The 22,131-nt window shown below is 39.9% G+C and overlaps 1 protein-coding gene and 1 long non-coding RNA gene across 11 annotated transcripts in view; one reads left to right on the top strand and one right to left on the bottom strand.

Annotated features, from left to right (window-relative positions):
• Positions 1–22,131, top strand: part of RGS7 (regulator of G protein signaling 7) — a 583,792-nt gene that overhangs the window by 188,933 nt on the left and 372,728 nt on the right. The window lies entirely within an intron of this gene.
• Positions 126–21,875, bottom strand: LOC134731921 (uncharacterized). The gene is made up of 2 exons (XR_010114648.1): positions 21,558–21,875; positions 126–291 (listed from the first exon to the last, which is right to left on the bottom strand). It is a non-coding gene; the product is annotated as an uncharacterized lncRNA (long non-coding RNA).

Genomic DNA, 22,131 nt, shown 5'->3' with positions numbered 1-22,131 from the left:
ATATAACATATATATTACATGTGTGTATCTATGTATGTATAGTATCCTATTGCTGCAGAACAAATTACAACAAACTTTTTAGTGACTTAAAACAACACCCGTTTATTACTTCACAATTTTTGTGAGTCAGTCAGGAGGTCAGGAGTCTGGGGACAGTTTAGGTCCTCTGTTTAGGGTCTCACAAGGCTGAAATGAAGATGCAACCAGGTGGCATTCTTATGTGAAGGCTCTGAGAGGAATGATCCACTTCCAGGCTTCTTCAGGTTATGGGCACAGTTCGTCTCCTTGCAGCTGCAGAAGTCATAGTGGCTTGCTTCCGCCAAACCAGCAATGGAGAGAGAGTATCTGCTGCCTGCAGTGTCTGACTTCTACCTCTGCTCATTGGGCTCTTGGCCTAGTTCTCTCTCTCTCTCTCTCTCTGTGTGTGTGTGTGTGTGTGTGTGTGTGTGTGTGTTGGAGGGGCGGGGAGGTGGGGGGAGAGAGATAGAGAGAGAGAGAGAAAGATGCTTTTTAAAGGGCCTGATTAGGTCAGACTCATGCAGTATATATTCCTTTTTATTAACTCTATAGGGGCTCGAACAAAATCTGCAAAATCCCCTAACTTTTGTGATATAACATAACATAGTCAGGGGAGTGATAACCCCATCAAGTTTGCCATATTCTCTTGTTGAAAGCAGGCCACAGGTCCAGCACACACTCGAGGGGAGGAGATTGCACAAAGATACTGATGCTGGGGTGGGAATCATGGGAACTGCCCTAGTGAGTATCTGCCATGCATATATTTCCAATTTCCCAGAGAAATTTCTATTTGTCAACTAACTTGATAAAAATAAGTATCACTTGTATTATCCATGAGATATAGATAGTATTTTATTTTTCTCTTCTCTTCAATCTCATCAAATTTATCAAAAAAATACTATGTTACCTCTAAAACCTATCAAAAATGTCCCCCCTTCATCCCTCCTGAATCCACCATATTTGCCGGTGTCACTTTCCACATGGCCTATACACCCATCCTCTTTCTGATCATTCCTTGCAGAGTTAAAAGTATTGTAAGACAGCACAGCCTATTGTGCTCAATGCACAAAACCCTCTCATGGGTTGCTAGTGCATTTGGAGTAAAATTTAAGCTACTTTTAGTGGCCAAGAGTCCATATTGGTTAAGATAAGGTCATGTGCAAATAACAGAAACTCCAAATAAACAGTTTTCATTTTTTTCACAAGAGTCTTGAAGACATGCAGTCTGAAGGCTTTGCTCCAAGATGTTTTCAGTTGCCCCTTCCAGCTTCCATGACAACACCACCCCGGGAGTACAGAACTGGCTCTTTGTCTGAGGTAGTATTTGGGTAACTGACAGCAGGAAAGAGGAAGGGGAAATATAAAAGGAGGATCAGGCTGGGCGTGTTGGCTCATCCCTGTAATCCCAGTACTTTGGGAGGCTGAGGCGGGAGGATCATGAGGTCAGGAGTTTGAGACCAGCCTGGCCAACATGGTGAAACCCCGTCTCTACTAAAAATGCAAAAAATTAGCTGGGCGTGGTGGTGCGCACCTGTAATCCCAGCTACTCATGAGGCTGAGGCATGAGAATTGCTTGAACCAAGGAGGTGGAGGTTGCAGTGAGCTGAGATCGCGCCATTGCACTCCAGCCTGGGTGACAGGGCGAGACTCTTGTCTCAAAAACAAAAGAGGACCAAAGAGTACGGTTGTCCCTGTGGAAATCTCCTGGATGATGCCACATGACACATTCGTTTTTACCACATTGGCCAGATCTTAGTCACATGACCCCACCTAATCTCAAGGAAGGCTGGGAAATTTGGCATTTATCTCAGGTGGCGTATGCTCAGTCAGAAGTTGGTGACTTTATTTACATTGAAAGATGAGAAGAACGAATACTGGAGGAGATCCAACAATCTGCTTCAGTCTGCCCCCAGCCAAACACATATTTATATGTATTCTTCACCCCACACATGACACACTCACCTGCTCCCAAAAGGAGGCGAGCCCGAAGATCTAACCAGTTACTGCATCTGAACTGAAGTCCAGAATGCCTGTGTCATTCACATCCTCTCCCCCTGGTCTGTGTATTGCTTTTCTTATTTTGGTGACTGATAAACTAAAAGACACGTTATCCGTGCCCTGTATTACCCCATATTCAATGGAGCAGTGGCACAGGAAACTGTAATAAAAACTCTCATTTGGAGAGGAAGAGGATGGGAAATGCAGACCGGAAAGTATTTCATAGCAATTAACACATTTTACTGGTCAAAAATAACAGGTTCCCATCGCTGGCAGTAGAGAATATGGAGTTGTTTACTCCGTGGGGCCTGATTCTGCCTTCTGGAAGGAATTGCATTGTTCACTATCTTTGTGCCCTCCGTATCATCCCTTCAAGAGATTGTTCTCAGCACATTATTCATGAACTTACCCAAAAAAGGACATTGCAGAATATGCTGCTCTTGGCGCTGCACAGTCAGCATAAGCTTTGGGGCCCAGGGTTCTCTTGCAATCTGAAGACTGGCGGGGGCTTGAAGCTTGGGAATGTGGTTTATTGGATAATAGTCTTTCAAAAACTCAGAAGTCTGCTGATTAATTATTCACGATAATTCCATCTGCAAATAACTATAGCTAAAGGCACTTTCTAGGAAGTTTTTACACCCAAAATCTCTGGCCCTGCCTATCTCAGCCTCCGTCAGCTACAGAGTGACTCTCTCCCTTCTGAAATCATAAACTTTTCCCCATTCTCAGCCTCAGCTCTTGTCAGTCAGGGTCATCCTTTCACTTCCTGCCATCTCTGCACCTCAGACCTACTCCAGAGTCATTGATTCAATCTTATTACATTCTCTTCTCATTTGCTGGGCTCCAGCCACAGGGTCTTTTGATCAGTTCTTTGCATACGATGACTTCTTTGTCTGCACAAGGTCACTGCTGTGTGCCACTTCTCCCTGAAATGTTTTCCCCACTCATCCTGTTTTCTTCTTCCTATCCTTCAAGGACTGACTCCATTTCATTTTTCAGGTTCAACTGTCATCTATTAAGAGATGCTTTTCTGGCCACTATGTGTAAAGGAGTCTCCTGTGTTTTTTATTTGAATTCTACCCCTGTTCCCCACCCCCAACTGTTCTCCAGACATGAGCTTGCATCAGAATCACCTGGAGGGCTTATTACAACACAGATTGCTGAGCCTGGTTCCCAGACTCTCGATTCAGTAGATCTGAGGTTCTGAGGCGGGGCCTAAGAATTTGTGTTGCTAACAATTTCTCAGTGGCTGATGCAGATGCTTCTGATCTGGGGGCCAAGTTTTGAGAACTACTGCTGTTGGGTAAAAGCGTTTGAGGTTTGGTACCAGGTTGTCTTTTTCAATATTGTGTGCTCGACCCCTAGCATAGATTCTGTAGCATGGTATGCAATCATTAAGTATTTGGGGAATTAATTATTAAATCGGTAGTTTAAGAAACGCATATTTGTGTATGCTACTTATCTTATGTAGTCTACTTCTTGAGTGAGTGTTGGTTAAAAACATAAACTGCTGTGCCCAAGAATCAAGTCATATACCAATTTAGTTCCCATCTCTTGCTTTGGTGTCAAGAGCTAGGTCTTCTAGCTCCTTGCCAAAGTAAGTTCATCAAATGATGAGAACGCACATAGGGAAGGAGTGAGCCCTTACACAGGATCAGCTGAGGATTTGCTTGGAATGAGTTGGAAATGTGATGGATATGACAGCATGTGAATGACACAGTTCAGTTCTACGATTATGGTTATAGTCATTTGACATAGATGTTCTCTTGTGATGTTCAGATTATATAAGACCTTATGGGCAATTCTGAGAGTAGTTCCCTAAATTTTGATTACTGAGAAAAAAGTTGCCTCAGTATTAGAATGTATTGATCCGAAGTACATATGAGCACATGCCACTTGCAAACCGGTGGCCTATGTGCAGAATCTGAGTAGGGGATGTGTTTTGTTGGGCTGTGCAGTATTTTTTAAACATGGAAAATTTCACATTAATGTTCAGATATCCGACTTCTCTAGAAAAATTGAAAGATGAGGTAAAGCTAGCAACAGTCTGCCAAACCTGGCCTATCTAGTTTGGTCAAGGACTCCTGTGATATTGTAGAATATATATTTGGTCTTTGATCCCATTTCCTAACATACAACTCCTAAAATCCTTAGAATCTCTGAAGTGATGTCTTTTTGTATGCTAATAAGTTGGCTGATGGCTGGCAGTCCCTAGGTGGCTTCAGGATGGGGACCGGACCTTGAAAAGACCAATGCATGATTGGAGGACTGAGACTTTCAGCCCCATCCCTCAACTTCCAAGGAGGGGAAAGGGGCTGAAGGTTAAGTTGATCACCAATGGCCAAAGGTTTAATCAATCATGCTTACATAATGAAGCTTAAAAAAAAAAAAAAAGAGGCTAGGGTTCTGAGAGCTTCTGGATAGCTGAACATGTGGCAATTCCCGGAGGGTGGAGCCATTCAGGAAGGGCATGGAAGCTCCACAACCCTTCCCCCATACCTCACCCTATGCATCTCTTCACCTGTATCTCTTATAATAAAGCAGTAAGCCTGAGTGTTCCCTAGGTTCAGAGAGCCACTCCAGCAAATTAATTGAACTCAAGCAGGGGCTCATGGGATCTCTGATTTCCTGCTGGTCGGTCAGAAGCACAGGCGAAATAAACTGGGACTTGCAATTCACATCAGAGGCAAGGGGCATTCTTGGGGACCGAGCCCTCAACCTGTGGGATCTGACGCTATCTCCAGGAAGATAATGTCAGAATGGAACTGAATTAGAGGACATCCAGCCTCAGTCTGCTGCAAAATTGATGGCTTGCTTGTTGGTGAGGAGAAATTCCCATACATTAGGTCAAAGAAGTTATCTGCGTTAATTGTTGTTGAGTGTGAGAATAGAAAAAAACAAACAAAAAACAAAAAACAAACAAAAAAACACTTCTCATGTGTTTTTTCCACTCACAGCTTCTCAGAGGGACAGTCACCCCACTCTTCATCTTATTCCTGGCTTTCATTAATTTGTTTCTTGCCTGGCCCTCCTGTAGACAACTGAGTTTTCAAGCTGTCATTGTGTTGCATAATAAACATTAGTGAGCACATGCTGTGTATCAGGAACTGAAATTGGATATGAGGAGTAGATTGAGACGATCCTAGCCCTCCACCAGCATATAGTCTATTGGGAGAGACAGGCAGTGAAGCAAATAATTATAATGTTAATAGCACTGTAATGGAGGTTTGCATAAAGTATTATGAAAGTTACTGCTAATTAATTATTGCAAAGAATCAGGAGAGAAAAAAATGATCCAAAGATATATTTTATGTTTTCTTAGATGAGATGTCATAAATATGAGGGAAGATAAAAAACACAGAATGAGTCTTAGCAAAGTGCATGATTTCCACTGGGCTTTTTCTTTATTATTTTAAAATTATTTAAAAGTAGGTATCTTGCATATTGAAAACATTTAGTTTCTGCTCCCCTTTATCTTTACCAATGAGTATTGCAATAAGATAACAAGGCTATCGATTCTGTTTTCGTTCTTCATGGTGTCAAGCACATGATACATTATTTTGTTTCAGATTATTGCTTTATGAGTGTCACAGAAACAAATAATAATTTAAAAAATTGAATAAACAAAGCACTACCACCACCATCATCAATAAGAATTATATTTGGCCAACATTGTTTTTGTTTTACCTGAGTCTGACCTACGAGACACTCCATCAACTATTTGTTTTCCTTTTCAGGATCATTGTTTTTAACTTGAATGTTTGAAACATGACAAGTACCTGGGTAATTATGACAGAAGTACTATTTCATGTACAATTTGGCGCATATAGGAACATGTAGGAAAACTGTAATTTAGGTGGTAATAAGGCTCCTTTCTGCTTCTGACCTCTGCCCAAAGGAACAGTCATTACCTTCAAAAATAATGCACCTGATTATCTATGCAAGTTACTGATGGAAAAAGGATGAAGCACCAGAACCATCACTTGGAAGTACTCAGGCTGCTTAAAGTCTTTGGATGTTATGCAAATAGATTCGTCTACTTGAGGATATCTTGAGCAATATGGTAGTGTAGCTACCCAGTGGGTTTACTTTGCCCATTGCCCAGATAGAGCTGACTTATCAGGACAGGAGAATTGAAATTGAGAAAGAATTTGATTAATGCAGAGCCGGCTGAACAGGAGACCAGAGTTTTATTATTACTCAAGTCAAATTTGGAGACTAGGGTTTTTCAAGTATAGTTTGGCGGGTAGGGGGCCAGAGAGTGGGAGTGCTGACTGGTTGGGTCAGAGATGAACTCATAGGGAGTGGAAGCTGTCCGCTTGTGCTGAGTCAGTTCCTGGTTGGGGACCACAAAACCAGATGAGCCAGTTTATCTATCTGGGTGGCACCAGGTTATCCATCAAGTATAGAGTCTGAAAAATATTTCTAGTACCAATCTTAGGTTTTACAATAGTGACATTACTTAGAAACAAATCTAAGAATAAGGAGAAAACAAGGAGAATGTCCCCCTTTCGGGCGCTCTGTAAGTTTTATGGGACCTCTACTTGCCATAGTTTATATGCAATGGAAATAATATGGTCTTTGTGCACATTTACATTAAGGGAAAAAGTCATAAGGTCCACCTGCAAACTAGAGAGTCCCTAGGTTCTATTTCTTTTCTGTTTTCTTTTCTGCCTGATTTAAATCTGTTGTTACTTTTCTACTGAGATAAAAAACCACTGTTATCTAAGTGATTTTTTTTTGCAAGCTGGTATTTGTCTCATCGCTAAAGTACTGAAGTAATAGCTATGAGAACTTTGTGTGTGTGTGTGTATGTGTGTGTGTATATTTAACGGCCTTTATAATAGACTTATATAATTTTATGTTCAATTGGCAATTGAATTCATTTTAATTTCCCTCTAGAGCACCAGACTTTCTCTTCTTACTTTATGATGTTATCTTGCTATCTGATTTTCACCTGAGTTGCCTTTAATATGCAAATTTAAGGCTATTTAGCTGACAACCGCCTAGGGTAAGATTTAAAACAAAGTGGAAGAAAAGGTCTTCATCAGTCCCTGTGATGTGCTTCTATTGGCATGCCTAATACGTCTGTATGTTTATGTGCATGTACATAATATTTTCAATACTAAAAATATATAAAGAGCTCTAAATAATGGGCTTACAAATATATAAAAGTATTTAAAATCAGATACTTAAAAGACTCGGCAAATGCTTTTTCCAGTTCGCGTGACTTAAGTAAAACCTTTACCAAATAAGCCGGCTTTAAAATTTTTGGTAAAATAATATCAGCAATGTCGTTAGAGTTGTTAGCATTTTGTTTGCATCTATTGATCAAGTAGTTTCATGTTTATTCCCACACAATACTATACGATTTGCCATAAGGGTTATAAACTATAAAACCCAGCCCCAGACAGAATGATCTTTGCTTGGACATGCTTATGAAATATTATTGGCTTAAATGAAGACAGCTAAATACTGAGTTATTGGTATAAGTACCCTTAAATTTGAGCATAAGTTTTATTACTTAAGTACCTGAAATTACAGCTATAAAAATGCTAATTAGGAAAATAGCTTTAAACATCAGCTATCACAGTTTTGTTTTTTGGGTTTTTTTTGGTAAATAATCTAGGTAGATTACTAAATTAATCTAGGTAAATATAATGAAATAAATGCTTCTAAACAAACTTGTTATAATTTAGGATCTAGGGTTATTGATATTAAGTATCTGGGTAATTTCCAATTTAAGAATTATAGGAAAACATTTTTTAAAAACTGTTCTTATTAAAGGTAAAATATCTTTGTCTAATTCAAAGCTTATTTAAGGGTTATGTATGAAACAAGGTAAAGAAATCAAACGCTGAGTGATTTTGTCACCACCAGGCCTGCCCTAAAAGAGCTCCTGAAGGAAGCACTAAACATGGAAAGGAAAAACTGGTACCAGCCAGTGCAAAAACATGCCAAATTGTAAAGACCATCGAGGCTAGGAAGAAACTGCATCAACTAACAAGCAAAATAACCAACTAACATCACAATGACAGGATCAGATTCACACATAACAATATTAATGTTAAATGTAAATGGGCTAAATGCTCCAATTAAAAGACACAGACTGGCAAACTGGATAAGGAGTCAGGACCCATCAGTGTGCTGTATTCAGGAAACCCATCTCACATGCAGAGACACACATAGACTCAAAATAAAGGGATGGAGGAAGATCTGTCAAGCAAATGGAAAACAAAAAACGGCAGGGGTTGCAATCCTAGTCTCTGATAAAATAGACTTTAAACCAACAAAGATCAAAAGAGACAAAGAAGGCCATTACATAATGGTAAAGGGATTAATTCAACAAGAAGAGCTAACTATCCTAAATATATATGCACCCAACACAGGGGCACCCAGATTCATAAAGCAAGTCCTGAGTGACCTACAAAGGGACTTAAACTCCCACACAATAATAATGGAAGATTTTAACACCCCACTGTCAACATTAGACAGATCAACAAGACAGAAAGTTAACAAGGATACCCAGGAATTGAACTCAGCTCTACACAAAGTGGACCTAATAGACATCTACAGAACTCTCCACCCCAAATCAACAGAATATACATTTTTTTCAGCACCACACCACACCTATTCCAAAATTGACCACATAGTTGGAAGTAAAGCTCTCCTCAGCAAATGTAAAAGAACAGAAATTATAACAAACTGTCTCTCAGACCACAGTGCAATCAAACTAGAACTCAGGATTAAGAAACTCAGTCAAAACCGCTCAACTACATGGAAACTGAACAACCTGCTCCTGAATGACTATTGGGTACATAATGAAATGAAGGCAGAAATAAAGAAGTTCTTTGAAACCAACGAGAACAAAGACACAACATACCAGAATCTCTGGGACACGTTCAAAGCAGTGTTTAGAGGGAAATTTATAGCACTAAATGCCCACAAGAGAAAGCAGGAAAGATCCAAAATTGACACCCTAACATCACAATTAAAAGAACTAGAAAAGCAAGAGCAAACACATTCAAAAGCTAGCAGAAGGCTAGAAATAACTAAAATCAGAGCAGAACTGAAGGAAATAGAGACACAAAAATCCCTTCAAAAAATTAATGAATCTAGGAGCTGGTTTTTTGAAAAGATCAACAAAATTGATAGACCTCTAGCAAGACTAATAAAGAAGAAAAGAGAGAAGAATCAAATAGACGCAATAAAAAATGAAAAAGGGGACATCACCACCGATCCCACAGACATACAGTCTACCATCAGAGAATACTACAAACACCTCTACACAAATAAACTAGAAAATCTAGAAGAAATGGATAAATTCCTCGACAAATACACCCTCCCAAGACTAAATCAGGAAGAAGTTGAATCTCTGAATAGACCAATAACAGGCTCTGAAATTGTGGCAATAATCAATAGCTTACCAACCAAAAAGAGTCCAGGACCTGATGGATTCACAGCTGAATTCTACCAGAGGTACAAGGAGGAACTGGTACCATTCCTTCTGAAACTATTCCAATCGATAGAAAAAGAGGGAATCCTCCCTAACACGTTTTATGAAGCCAGCATAGTCCTGATACCAAAGCCTGGCAGAGACATAACCAAAAAAGAGAATTTCAGACCAATATCCTTGATGAACATTGATGCAAAAATCCTCAATAAAATACTGGCAAACCGAATCCAGCAGCACATCAAAAAGCTTATCCACCATGATCAAGTGGGCTTCATCCCTGGGATGCAAGGCTGGTTCAACATACGCAAATCAATAAATGTAATCCAGCATATAAACAGAACCAAAGACAAAAACCACATGATTATCTCAATAGATGCAGAAAAGGCCTTTGACAAAATTCAACAACCCTTCATGCTAAAAACTCTCAATAAATTAGGTATTGATGGGACGTATCTCAAAATAATAAGAGCTATCTACAACAAACCCACAGCCAATATCATACTGAATGGGCAAAACCTGGAAGCATTCCCTCTGAAAACTGGCACAAGACAGGGATGCCCTCTCTCACCGCTCCTATTCAACATAGTGCTGGAAGTTCTGGCCAGAGCAATCAGGCAGGAGAAGGAAATAAAGGGTATTCAATTAGGAAAAGAGGAAGTCAAATTGTCCCTGTTTGCAGATGACATGATTGTATATGTAGAAAACCCCATCGTCTCAGCCCAAAATCTCCTTAAGCTGATTAGCAACTTCAGTAAAGTCTCAGGATACAAAATCAATGTACAAAAATCACAAGCATTCTTGTACACCAATCACAGACAAACAGAGAGCCAAATCATGAGTGAACTCCCATTCACAATTGCTTCAAAGAGAATAAGATACCTAGGAATCCAACTTACAAGGGATGTAAAGGACCTCTTCAAGGAGAACTACAAACCACTGCTTAATGAAATAAAAGAGGATACAAACAAATGGAAGAACATTCCATGCTCATGGGTAGGAAGAATCAATATCGTGAAAATGGCCATACTGCCCAAGGTAATTTATAGATTCAATGCCATCCCCATCAAGCTACCCATGACTTTCTTCACAGAATTGGAAAAAACTACTTTAAAGTTCATATGGAACCAAAAAAGAGCCCGCATCGCCAAGTCAATCCTAGGCCAAAAGAACAAAGCTGGAGGCATCACACTACCTGACTTCAAACTATACTACAAGGCTACAGTAACCAAAACAGCATGGTACTGGTACCACAACAGAGACATAGATCAATGCAACAGAACAGAGCCCTCAGAAATGATGCCGCACATCTACAACTATCTGATCTTTGACAAACCTGACAAAAACAAGAAATGGGGAAAGGATTGCCTATTTAATAAATGATGCTGGGAAAACTGGCTAGCCATATGTAGAAAGCTGAAACTGGATCCCTTCCTTACACCTTATACAAAAATTAATTCAAGATGGATTAAAGACTTAAATGTTAGACCTAAAACCATTAAAATCCTACAAGAAAACCTAGGCAATACCATTCAGGACATAGGCGTGGGCAAGGACTTCATGTCTAAAACACCAAAAGCAATGGCAACAAAAGCCAAAATTGACAAATGGGATGTAATTAAACTAAAGAGCTTCTGCACAGCAAAAGAAACTACCATCAGAGTGAACAGGCAACCTACAGAATGGGAGAAAATTTTTGCAACCTACTCATCTGACAAAGGGCTAATATCCAGAATCTACAATGAACTCAAACATATTTACAAGAAAAAAACAAACAACCCCATCAAAAAGTGGGCAAAGGACATGAACAGACACTTCTCAAAAGAAGACATTTATGCAGCCAAAAAACACATGAAGAAATGCTCATCATCACTAGCCATCAGAGAAATGCAAATCAAAACCACAGTGAGATAACATCTCACACCAGTTAGAATGGCCATCATTAAAAAATCAGGAAACAACAGGTGCTGGAGAGGATGTGGAGAAATAGGAACATTTTTACACTGTTGGTGGGACTGTAAACTAGTTCAACCATTGTGGAAGTCAGTGTGGCGACTCCTCAGGGATCTAGAACTAGAAATACCATTTGACCCAGCCATCCCATTACTGGGTATATACCGAAAGGACTATAAATCATGCTGCTATAAAGACACATGCACACGTATGTTTATTGCGGCACTATTCACAATAGCAAAGAGTTGGAACCAACCCAAATGTCCAACAACGATAGACTGGATTAAGAAAATGTGGCACATATACACCATGGAATACTATGCAGCCATAAAAAAGGATGAGTTCATATCCTTTGTAGGGACATGGATGAAACTGGAAAACATCATTCTCAGTAAACTATCGCAAGGACAAAAAACCAAACACCGCATGTTCTCACTCATAGGTGGGAATTGAACAATGAGAACTCATGGACACAGGAAGGGGAACATCACACTCCGGGGACTGTTGTGGGGTTGGGGGAGGAGGGAGGGACAGCATTAGGAGATATACCTAATGCTAAATGACGAGTTAATGGGTGCAGGAAATCAACGTGGCACATGGATACATATGTAACAAACCTGCACATTGTGCACATGTACCCTAAAACCGAAAGTATAATAAAAAAAAAAAAAAGAAATCAGGAAATAAGAGATATAATGAAAGTTAAAGACATAAGGAGGTATTTTTGGTAAGGAAGGTAAAAGGGAAGTAATTTTATATAAGAAAGAATCTTGTATAGTGAATTTTTGCCCTAAAATAAGATAACTGGGTTGTTCAAGAAAGAGAGATATTTAAGGTAAAACAGAGAGTCTAACCATTGTGAATGGTCTATGTAAATCATAATAAGGGTAGCAAGAAGGAATTTTTAAAGGGATTGTATAATTTGATTGGGTATGATTAAAGGAAATCATAATCTTTCTAGAGATGGGTCTTTAATATTTAAAAAAATGCACTAACACAAAACTAAATAATTGGCTAAAACAAGATTTTATTACAAAGTTTGACTTTTTTTTTTTTTTTTTTTTTGAGATGGAGTCGCACTCTGTTACCCAGGCTGGAGTGCAATGGCACCATCTCAGCTCACTGCAATCTCAGCCTCCCGGGTTCAAGCGATTCTTCTGCCTCAGCCTTCCTAGTAGCTGGGACTACGGGCGTTTGCCACCATGCCCGCCTAATTTTCGTATTTTTAGTAGAGATGGGGTTTCGCCATCTTGGTCAGGATGGTCTCGAACTCCTGAGCTCAGGTGATCTACCCGCCTCGGCCTCCCAAAGTACTGAGACTACAGGCATGAGCCACCGTGCTGGGTATTGATTTATTTTTAATGTAAAAAGTTCTTAAATTTAAAAAATCTATAATCTGTTTCCTTTAACATTCTACAGGTTGACATCTTATACTCTTTCAATCTTTTGAAAAGGCCTTAAATGATGGCTGTCTCCTTCACCTTTTGTTGGCTCCTGTAACTTTTACTACTTATCTAAAGTAAGGGAGAAAAATTGTTTTCGAAAACAGGCAAATAAAGTATCTTGAACATGCCTTTTATTCTGCATGCCTGTTATATCTCTGTCTTTATATGTGTTATGTAGAAGTGATATTTTACTACCAAAATACATAAAAGAGCTCTAATCAAGTAACTTAGAAAATCTAAGTGCCTATCAGATTGGAAAAAGCTAGCTCAGATTCTTTTTAATTTACATAACCTTGGTAATCTTTGGTAAACAGTTATTTGGTAAACTTAATCTCAAAACTCCCCAGTAATTTAAAAATCTTAAAGTCATGTTTGAAACCCTCAGGTTTTTTTTCCCCTCACTGGAAATTTGGCTTACTAAAAGTTAAAATATTAGAAGCATAAAATAGGCTTTTGTTAAAATTTTATAAAACACAAGATGTCACTTTTCAAAAAAAAAAGTAATGTTTTTGGTTAAGAAACTATTTAAGAGTTGCTTTATAATGAAGGAAATTATACAGAGAAACCTAAATGGATAAAAAAACAAAGCAAAACAAAAACAACAACAACAACAAAAAAAACCAAAAAAGCTACAGCAACAGAAGTTAACTCTGAGCCCTGTGGTTACCAAGAAAATAGTCGCTATGGAGGAAGGATAAAAACAAGTAACTATTTAAAACGAAAGGGTGTAATGTAAAGGAATTGCTCCATTTTGTAGGTTGGTATCATTCAGCTTCATTAAAAAAATTCCTTACTATAGTGGATTATAAAAATAACCAATTTAAGGACAAAATTCTTAATTTTAAATTCTACAGAATTTCAGAGCTTGTTCGAATTAATGCGGGGCCCGCAGCTCATTACTAAACAGTCACTGAGTATATGTGATCCAAATGCACAGGAGGTTGTCCCTGAGAAAGCAATGAGCCTGGTGGGCCAGATAATGCCATTATAAGGACTGTTTGCCCTGAGAAGGGGACTGCCCAACTCTCCCTATAAAATACCAAGTGAAGGCCGGGTGCGGTGGCTCACGCCTGTAATCCCAGCACTTTTGGAGGCCGAGGCTGGCAGATCACGAGGTCAGGAGATCGAGACCATCCTGGCTAACATGGTGAAACCCCGTCTCTAGTAAAAATACAAAAAAATTAGCCGGGCATGGTGGCGGGCGCCTGTAGTCCCAGCTACTCGGGGGGCTGAGGCAGGAGAATGGCATGAACCCAGGAGGCGGAGCTTGCAGTGAGCCGAGATCGTGCCACTGCACTCCAGCCTGGGTGACAGAGTGAGACTCCATCTCAAAAAAAATAAAATAAAATAAAAATACCAAGTGAACTACCACAGATGATGCATGTTCCATATGCAAACCATGCTGGACTAGCTTTATGATAACTGGGATATCCTCCCATGGCAGGCCAGGCCTCATTAACACAGGCCTCCATTACAACTGTCCCAGCACTGACTGAGCAGCTAGGTTAAACATCAAAAGCTGACTGAGCCAGTGTCCTTATACAAAGGCTGGAATGTAACAAAGAGCCCACCAAGAGTTTCGTCTAGGCTTTTCCTGGGCCTTGTAGCATGAGAAGATAATGAAGAAATTCTTAACAGGACCCTTTTAGGATTAAACAAGTTTTATTGGAGGTCTGAAGAAACTCCCCAGGCCTCCACAAACAAGTTTATTGGGGCCTAAAGGAACTCCCCAAACCTTTATGATTTAGCAGGAGACAAGATAAGGGTACTCACCCCAGCAACTAGACCCATTTAGATTAAGTAAATTTAGTGAGGCTCCAGAAGAAGGTCTTCAGGACTCAGACCTTAGTTGTACATTAAAAGAAGTTAATCACTTATGTCTTTAGATGAATGCACCCTTACACGCAGACATACAGCTTAGTTGATATATAAGCTCTGGAAGACTTTGTAATTTGAGTTGGCCTGGCAATAATTTCCAGGCCTTCTCCCTGTAACCAGTTGCAGAAAACAAAAATTCTCTTCCTCCCAGAGTTCATCTGCATCTCATTATTGGACCACAAGGAATAGCAGCCCAACCCTCAGTTTGGTCCAGGAACACTCCCACCAAATAATGTCCATTACCCAGGTCCTAGGAAATTTGGAGGTTAAGGGAGCCCCTTTTGCATGGGTGCCCCTCCCACAGAATCATAGGTCTGTTTAAGAAGCTTTATCAAATCTGTCCCTCACAGATCTTACAGATACAACTTCCTGCTGGGAACCAAACTCTTTTCACCAGAAAAGGTAAAATGGTCTGGGGGTAAAAAAGGCTTCCTGGGACCAGAACATGAAAACATACAAGTTAATAAAATTATAAAATGTGAGATGTTTAAACAAGCTTTATGCAAGGTAGTTGTAAACCCTTTTACCTAAATGTCTTATGAAAATGAGTACTCTATCTAACTGGGGGATGCTTTCCCCTTTCTGGTACTATAAAACTGAGGACGTGTAAATCTGCTCATGTAAATCCTCCACTGCACAGCCTTTTGTGTGAAGCTTTTATTGGGGCTGATGGCAAAAACTGTGAGTGCTTTTCAATAACAATGACTGACCTAGGGAAGTTCTACTTGATAGGGCATTTACTGCCTTGTTACAGAATATTAACTGAAGCTACCCCTATACTAATGGAAATAATGTTTCCCAAAAGGTTCCATGATAAAATAAAAATGGTTTACATAAAATCTTGCTACCAAATAAGCAGAGAACCTCTTTTGTAGGACTAATTGTGAGGAGCTGCTAAATTCTACAGTAAATGGCATTTCCAAGGTAAACAAACATCTTGTTTTAAAAGCTGCTGCTCTGGTTAAAGGGTCAAGGAAATCTTTTTAAGTTAATTAGGGTAAAGTATGTTTTAGTAAGCAAATTTACTTTCTGCGTCCTCCAAAATTCAGATTGTAATTTTATGGCAATATAGTCTGCATAAGTTCAATAATAGTTTTTTTAAACAATTGCAGACACTGGTTATTTCACCAAGACTGAAACTAAAATAGCCTATTTTTAGGTAAAGTTTCAGCAAAACCAACTTTAAAAGGAATCTATATGGCCAGTTTCTTGCTGCATTTTATGCAAATAATCAGGCAAGCATAATAAGCCTAAAACTAACCTTGCACACAAATTGACCTTGCTATCATATTTGCTTTAATAAAAAAGGCAGCTAAAAATATTCTTTCAAGGATAAAGCGTAATACTTAATACTAGATTTCAGCTCCAACTTTTTGAGTGCAGATTAAAGCATTATTTCTTGCCAACAATAATCCTCTAGAAAGTGCCAGTTTATAATTTTTCTTCATATTTTTAGTTGGTGCCCGGATGGAATAGTTCCTTTTTCTGTTCTGACTTACAAACTACTCTTAAAAATTGTTAAAGTATAAATACTAGTTATCTCTTTTTGTTAGACTTCCAAGGAAGCAAAAATCATGGTATTCCGAAGACCAGAGATGTGAATCTCCCTCATTGGGCATTCCACTGGGCCCAGATCTGTTTCACTGCTAATGCTTTGCTGCTAAAAGTATACAAGCTGCCTCCCTCTAGGCCCAGGGACTATCACAGAAGAGGTGGGCGTGTAAGACTCTAAGGGCCAGTTTTGAGGGATAACGTTAAGACAGGATCAAACCCTCCAAATCATGAAAGGGGTACCAAAAAAGCCTAAACAGCTGGTAAAACAAGTTTAGTTGCCTTCTAAACTATTATGTGTCACTTTTGCATCCACCCCAACCATAAAAATTTCCTGTTTATTATAAAATTAAAGGAAAATATTTACTAACAGGATAAAATACCTTGTGACAAAGCCTCCTGGGTATACTCCCAATTATGAGTTGTGAAGATAAATCTATTTTTTTTTAACTTTTCAGAACAATGTTTATGTTTTGTATACCTTATTGCTCTAAGTCTGTAACAAAAACCAAGCTCACAGCAGCTCAACACATAGAAGGTAAAATAAGTCGATCATGTAACTTTTCCTTTTGGTCTTTCTGTTGACCTTCTTACTTAAAATAATAATTTTATGTACTTCTTACTTTAAGTACTTCTGTTACTACAAATGCTTATCCACATCCATTCCTATCTGGCCTCGAACAATTAATTGGCTATAAGTCTTTTGACTCTGATGGCCCCCAGGCATAGAGAGTCCTGCCAGGGAAAAAAATGACACTGTAGAATTAGATGACTTGTCCTGTGACAAAACCTCCTCCCTCCAAAATACCAGCATATAGTGCAATACAAAAGTGGCGGGAAAAATAGATTTGTCTATTGTTAACAAGTTTATAACAATTTAAACACTGAGGACCAGGCGTTTCTCGCATTTAATTTACACCCCCCTCTGGATGCTATACCTATAGAGATAAATTGGCCATAAGAGATTACATTTATTAAATTCTAATTTAATGTTGGTCCCACAATTTCCAAATAGGATTTTTCATAGGGTTCAAATAACCCTTAATAAGGAGGGTAAACACATTAAGTCTGATCAAACAATATGATGATGCATGCAGGTTTTTTTTTTTTTTTTCTGGCTGATCGGGTTCTTTACTGCCCTCTGATTCTACCTATAACCTTGGATGCCCAAATCTTCACTATCTTTATGACATTTGTTACTATTTAACATTAGATATTTCTTGTAAATATGATACCAGACACAGCAGAAGGAAAGGCACAATTAAGTACCCGGATCATGATAGCTCAGAAAATAGATCTGATCTGGGATGTTTTTTCTTAGACTAAACCCTAGGCCTGACTCCATCTCACCCCTTAAACAATTGGCTATGACATTAGGTCAGACAATGTCCTGCCCGCATTATCCAAATTGCTAATATCTAAAACTATTACCATCAAATGAGAGGACTCTAGGAACAAGCCTTCCTAGCACACGGGACCCTACCAGATGGCCAGGTCAGACAACTCTAGGAATGAGCCTTCCTAGCGCCGTCGGACGTGCTGCTGTTGTTGACCTGCACATGCATTCTATGGAATGCTTTTTGGCCGAGAGAGGGAACTGAGGACTGAGCTCTGATTCTTTTTCATCTTGCCCAAATTCCTTTCTAAGGGGTCTGGGAAGTCATGCCCCACAAACCATAAATTCTCATCAGATGGGTTTTATTTAACCCTTTATATAGTGACTTACTTTCCAGTCTGACTCTGGCATAGCAAGGGAAAAAATCAAAATGTTTTACCCCAAAATATATTTTCTTGCCATACCTTGGAATTGCCCTGCAAAGTCTCTTGTGGGAAAAATCCGCGTTCTATAGAGAATTCCCTTTCCCTTTTGTTTTCCTTTCTTCCTTTCCAGATCCAGGAGATAATCAAGAGCCAGGCACCCTTTTAAGTCTGATAAGAAACATTTTACAACCTGCTCTCTCTGAAGTCTGCTATCTGAGAGCTTCCTCTATACAATAAAACTTGGTCTCCACAATCCTTTGTCTTAATCTGAACATTTCCTTTTATCCCAGTTCTTCAGATAAACTCAACCAATTGTCAGCCAGAAAATGTTTAAATTTACCTGTGGCCTGGAAGCCCCCACTTTGAGTTGTCTTGCCTTTCTGAACAAAACCAATGCATTTCTTAAATGTATTTGATTGATGTCTCATGCCTCCCTAAAATATATAAAACCAAACTGTACCCGGACCAACTTCGGTAGATGTTCTCAGGCCCTCCTGAGGGCTATGTCACAGACCATGGTCACTCATATTTGGCTCAGAATAAATCTTTTAAAATATTTTATAGAGTTTGACTCTTTTCATCAACAGGCCCACTAACAGAGAATTTTTACCAAAATGAAAACAAGATGTTAAGTGTAATTCCTAGGGTTCAAGCATTTTGATGTGTTCTTAAAGTGACTATCCATGCCATCTTCTTGACTGTGTATGTCTCATTTCTTAACTACCTGTGCTTCAGACCCCCCTACACGAAAGTGTCTCTCTACTCCTTTAACTTCCCTGCATCATTAATCCTTGTTTATACCTTCAGCCAGTGTATTGTCTTGGTCATGAATGCTTACGTTATTTTCGCTTAATGTCCCTTTTTCTTTATAAAAAGAATCATTTTTTTCTTATGTGAGAAGACAACGATAAGAATCTAATAAAGGCCAGCAAATAATTAAATATATATTGTTATTAGATTATTTTTATCAGTTCAGTAGAGACCATCCCTTAAAACTTCAGAAAATTATGGCAAATATTTCTGGAAAGTCAAGCTTTTGAAAAATGGAAGGTACCAAGCATTATTTCGTGCTTAACATTTTCAAGGCAGTGTGCACTCATTTGATGTAACATATTGCTTTAAGAGTTAGTGATATCTGGTGTGTCTGGGTGCCCTGAGAACCGGGGAGCCTGTCAATCTGATAAGGAGATCCCACTGAGTGTGTTGTTCAAAGTCCTCCTGTGCTTTTCATTCTTTTATGGTCAGCACACTGGAAGGACCATTGTGTTTAAATTTCCAAAGGAATCAGTATTCTTTGATGTTCTGTTGTCCAGTTCACACGTAACTGGTAACTGACCAAAATGATATTTTATTTAAAGAAAGGTAAGCCTTCAGCAAACCCTACTGAGATAATAGCAAAGTCATTGGTTAAAAAAAAAAAAAATCATTGACCTTCAAGATATCTTATTCTGGCTTGTGCAAATCAAAGTTCCAATTTGATTTGAATTGGTTTCAGAACATTTGAATGGGAGGCAGAGCAGAGTGCCTGGGGCTGCCAGGGACTGGTTTGTCTTCCTCCCAAGAAGTTAGTGAGCGTGGCTTCATTGTGGTCCACCCGCAGTGCTCCAGGGCCTGGCCTGGCCTGGCCTTGCAGACTCAGACCCCTGATTTGGTTAACACACTGAGAGTCATCCCATCCCTCAGCATGTAAATACACATCATCCCAGCTCATAATCATATCATCCCAGCTCTGCTCTAAAGCAGAGTGGAACATATTAATTTGGAGTAAAGAAAGTAATTGGCAAGGGTGCCAGAAACTTGTGTCTTTCAGTCAAACTGTCTCTGCAGAAAAAAATATATAAGAAGAAAGCAGGTTGGTGACCATTTTAGGGGCCAGGAGAAAACTTCCTTCTTGCCCTCTGAACGTGTGCTAAAAAAAACCAATGGACAAAAGGCAGATTCATTGGAGGAAAAGCAGACAAATTTTTTAACACGTGCATGGGGGAAAACTGCAGAGTGATTGCCCCAACTCCCCAATGGGATTCAGAAGCTTATATACCATCTTGAGGTTGCAGAAAGAATGGAGGCTTGGATTGTGGCAAAACAGATTGTGATTATGGGAGGGAGAGAAGAGGAGCCCTGGCTAGCAAAGGTCACTTGTTATGTAGATGAAATCTCACAGGTAGCCGCCCTCAGAGAGAATAGATGGTAAATGTTTGTTTCAGACTTTTAAAAGTGTCCACTCTCGGCCGGGCGCGGTGGCTCACGCTTGTAATCCCAGCACTTTGGGAGGCCGAGGCGGACGGATCACGAGGTCAGGAGATCGAGACCACGGTGAAACCCGTCTCTACCAAAAATACAAAAAAAATTAGCTGGGCGTGGTGGCGGGCGCCTGTAGTCCCAGCTACTAGGAGAGGCTGAGGCAGGAGAATGGCCTGAACCCGGGAGGCGGAGCTTGCAGTGAGCCGAGATTGCGCCACTGCACTCCAGCCTGGGCGACAGAGCGAGACCCCGTCTCAAAAAAAAAAAAAAAAAAAGTGTCCACTCTCAGTTCATTTTTCCTAGATCTGGAAGAGCACAAGGGAGGCCTTCAGAGAAAGCCTGGCTGCATCAATGCAGATTTTCTCTGCAGATGTGTATCTCCCCCACAAAAGACAGCTTTGCATGGCTACTTCTATTTGCTGGCCCTCTGAACATCTGTTTCAAAATATGTCCAAGAAGGATGTTTTGGGGTGAGATATTTTTATTTCCTTCACCCTGTATTTGAAAAGAGGGGTGCTATGCAGTCATCTCCACAAAAAGCTACTCTTAGCCCTAGGACCGAGCAGGCTGAGTGAAATCACCTTCTTTTCACCGATAAAGTTAGGAGGTCACTACCAAGGCTTGCTTCAGGCCCCCTGTTTCCTGGCTCCCTCTAATTAACCCCCTTTCTGACCTTTTGGCTGTGTTAAGCCGCCAATGGTTATGCCTTCCTGGCCACAGAGCCTGTCTCTGTTTAATCTGACTTTGCTCATATCTGCCCCTATTATATAGTTTATGTAGTGGCAAATTCCAAAACAATTTAACTCCCATCTTCAACACATTTTTGAAAGTAATACTGTCATTTCCAATGTGCCAACTCAGAAACTGTATTATAAATATGACACGGGCTTTAACAATGGCAACAGTTAACAATAGACTATAAACTGTGGTTTAGAACCAGAGTTAGACTGCCTTACTTCAAATTCTCCTCTTGTATTTATTAGCTGTGTGAACTCGGGGAAGAAAGCTTATAACTAAGACTCAGTTTTCCCTTCTGTAAAATGGGAATAATAATGATAATGCTTATTTGATGGTGTGACCAGGGAGAACCTGTATGAGTCTAGAGAAACTCGATCCTTGCCTCTTCAAAGGAAAGAATTTGGCCAAGGGGTAGAAGTGGGTTTAAGGCAGCGGGAGAGATACAGGCAAGTTTTAGAGCAGGAGTCAGAGTTTTTAAAAAAGCTTTAGGGCAGGAACAAAAGGAAGCAAAGTACACTTACCAGAGGACCAAGTGGGTGACTTGAGAGATCCAGTGCCCCATCCGGTCCTTGACTGGGGTTTTATACCTTGGCAGGGTTTTTGGGCTTGCATTTCTTCTCCCCTGATTCTTCCTTCGGAGCGGGCTGTCCGCATGCACAGTGGCCCGTCAGCACTTGGAAGGGGCTGCGTGCAGTGTGTTTACTGAAGTTGTGCGCATGCTCACTTGAGGCGTTTTTTTCCCTTACCAGCTGAGTGTTCCTAGAGGAAGGTCATATACCAGTTAAACGCCGCCATTTTGCCTCTTAGTGCGCATGCTTAGACTGCTTGCCCAACTTCTAAGATCTATCTGGAAGCGGCTCATCACCAGTTTCAGGTGTTTTATATCTATTGGGAGACTGTCTTTCTTTGGCACCAGCTGCAATCAATTATTATTTTAGAGAAATAATTTAACAACCGCCTGACCATTACCTAGTAGTCACCTGACATTCCTTGGGAGGGGGTGGGGGGCTTTTCCTACCCTGCTCATATCTGCCTAGCTACCTGTTTTAACAGTAGAAGAGTTGTTTGGGCACGGTGGCTCAAGCCTGTAATCCC

The sequence above is a fragment of the Symphalangus syndactylus genome, chromosome 19 (assembly GCF_028878055.3).
Source record: "Symphalangus syndactylus isolate Jambi chromosome 19, NHGRI_mSymSyn1-v2.1_pri, whole genome shotgun sequence".
In the NCBI taxonomy this organism is placed as follows: domain Eukaryota; kingdom Metazoa; phylum Chordata; class Mammalia; order Primates; family Hylobatidae; genus Symphalangus; species Symphalangus syndactylus.
This window is presented reverse-complemented; position numbering and strand designations above follow the sequence as displayed.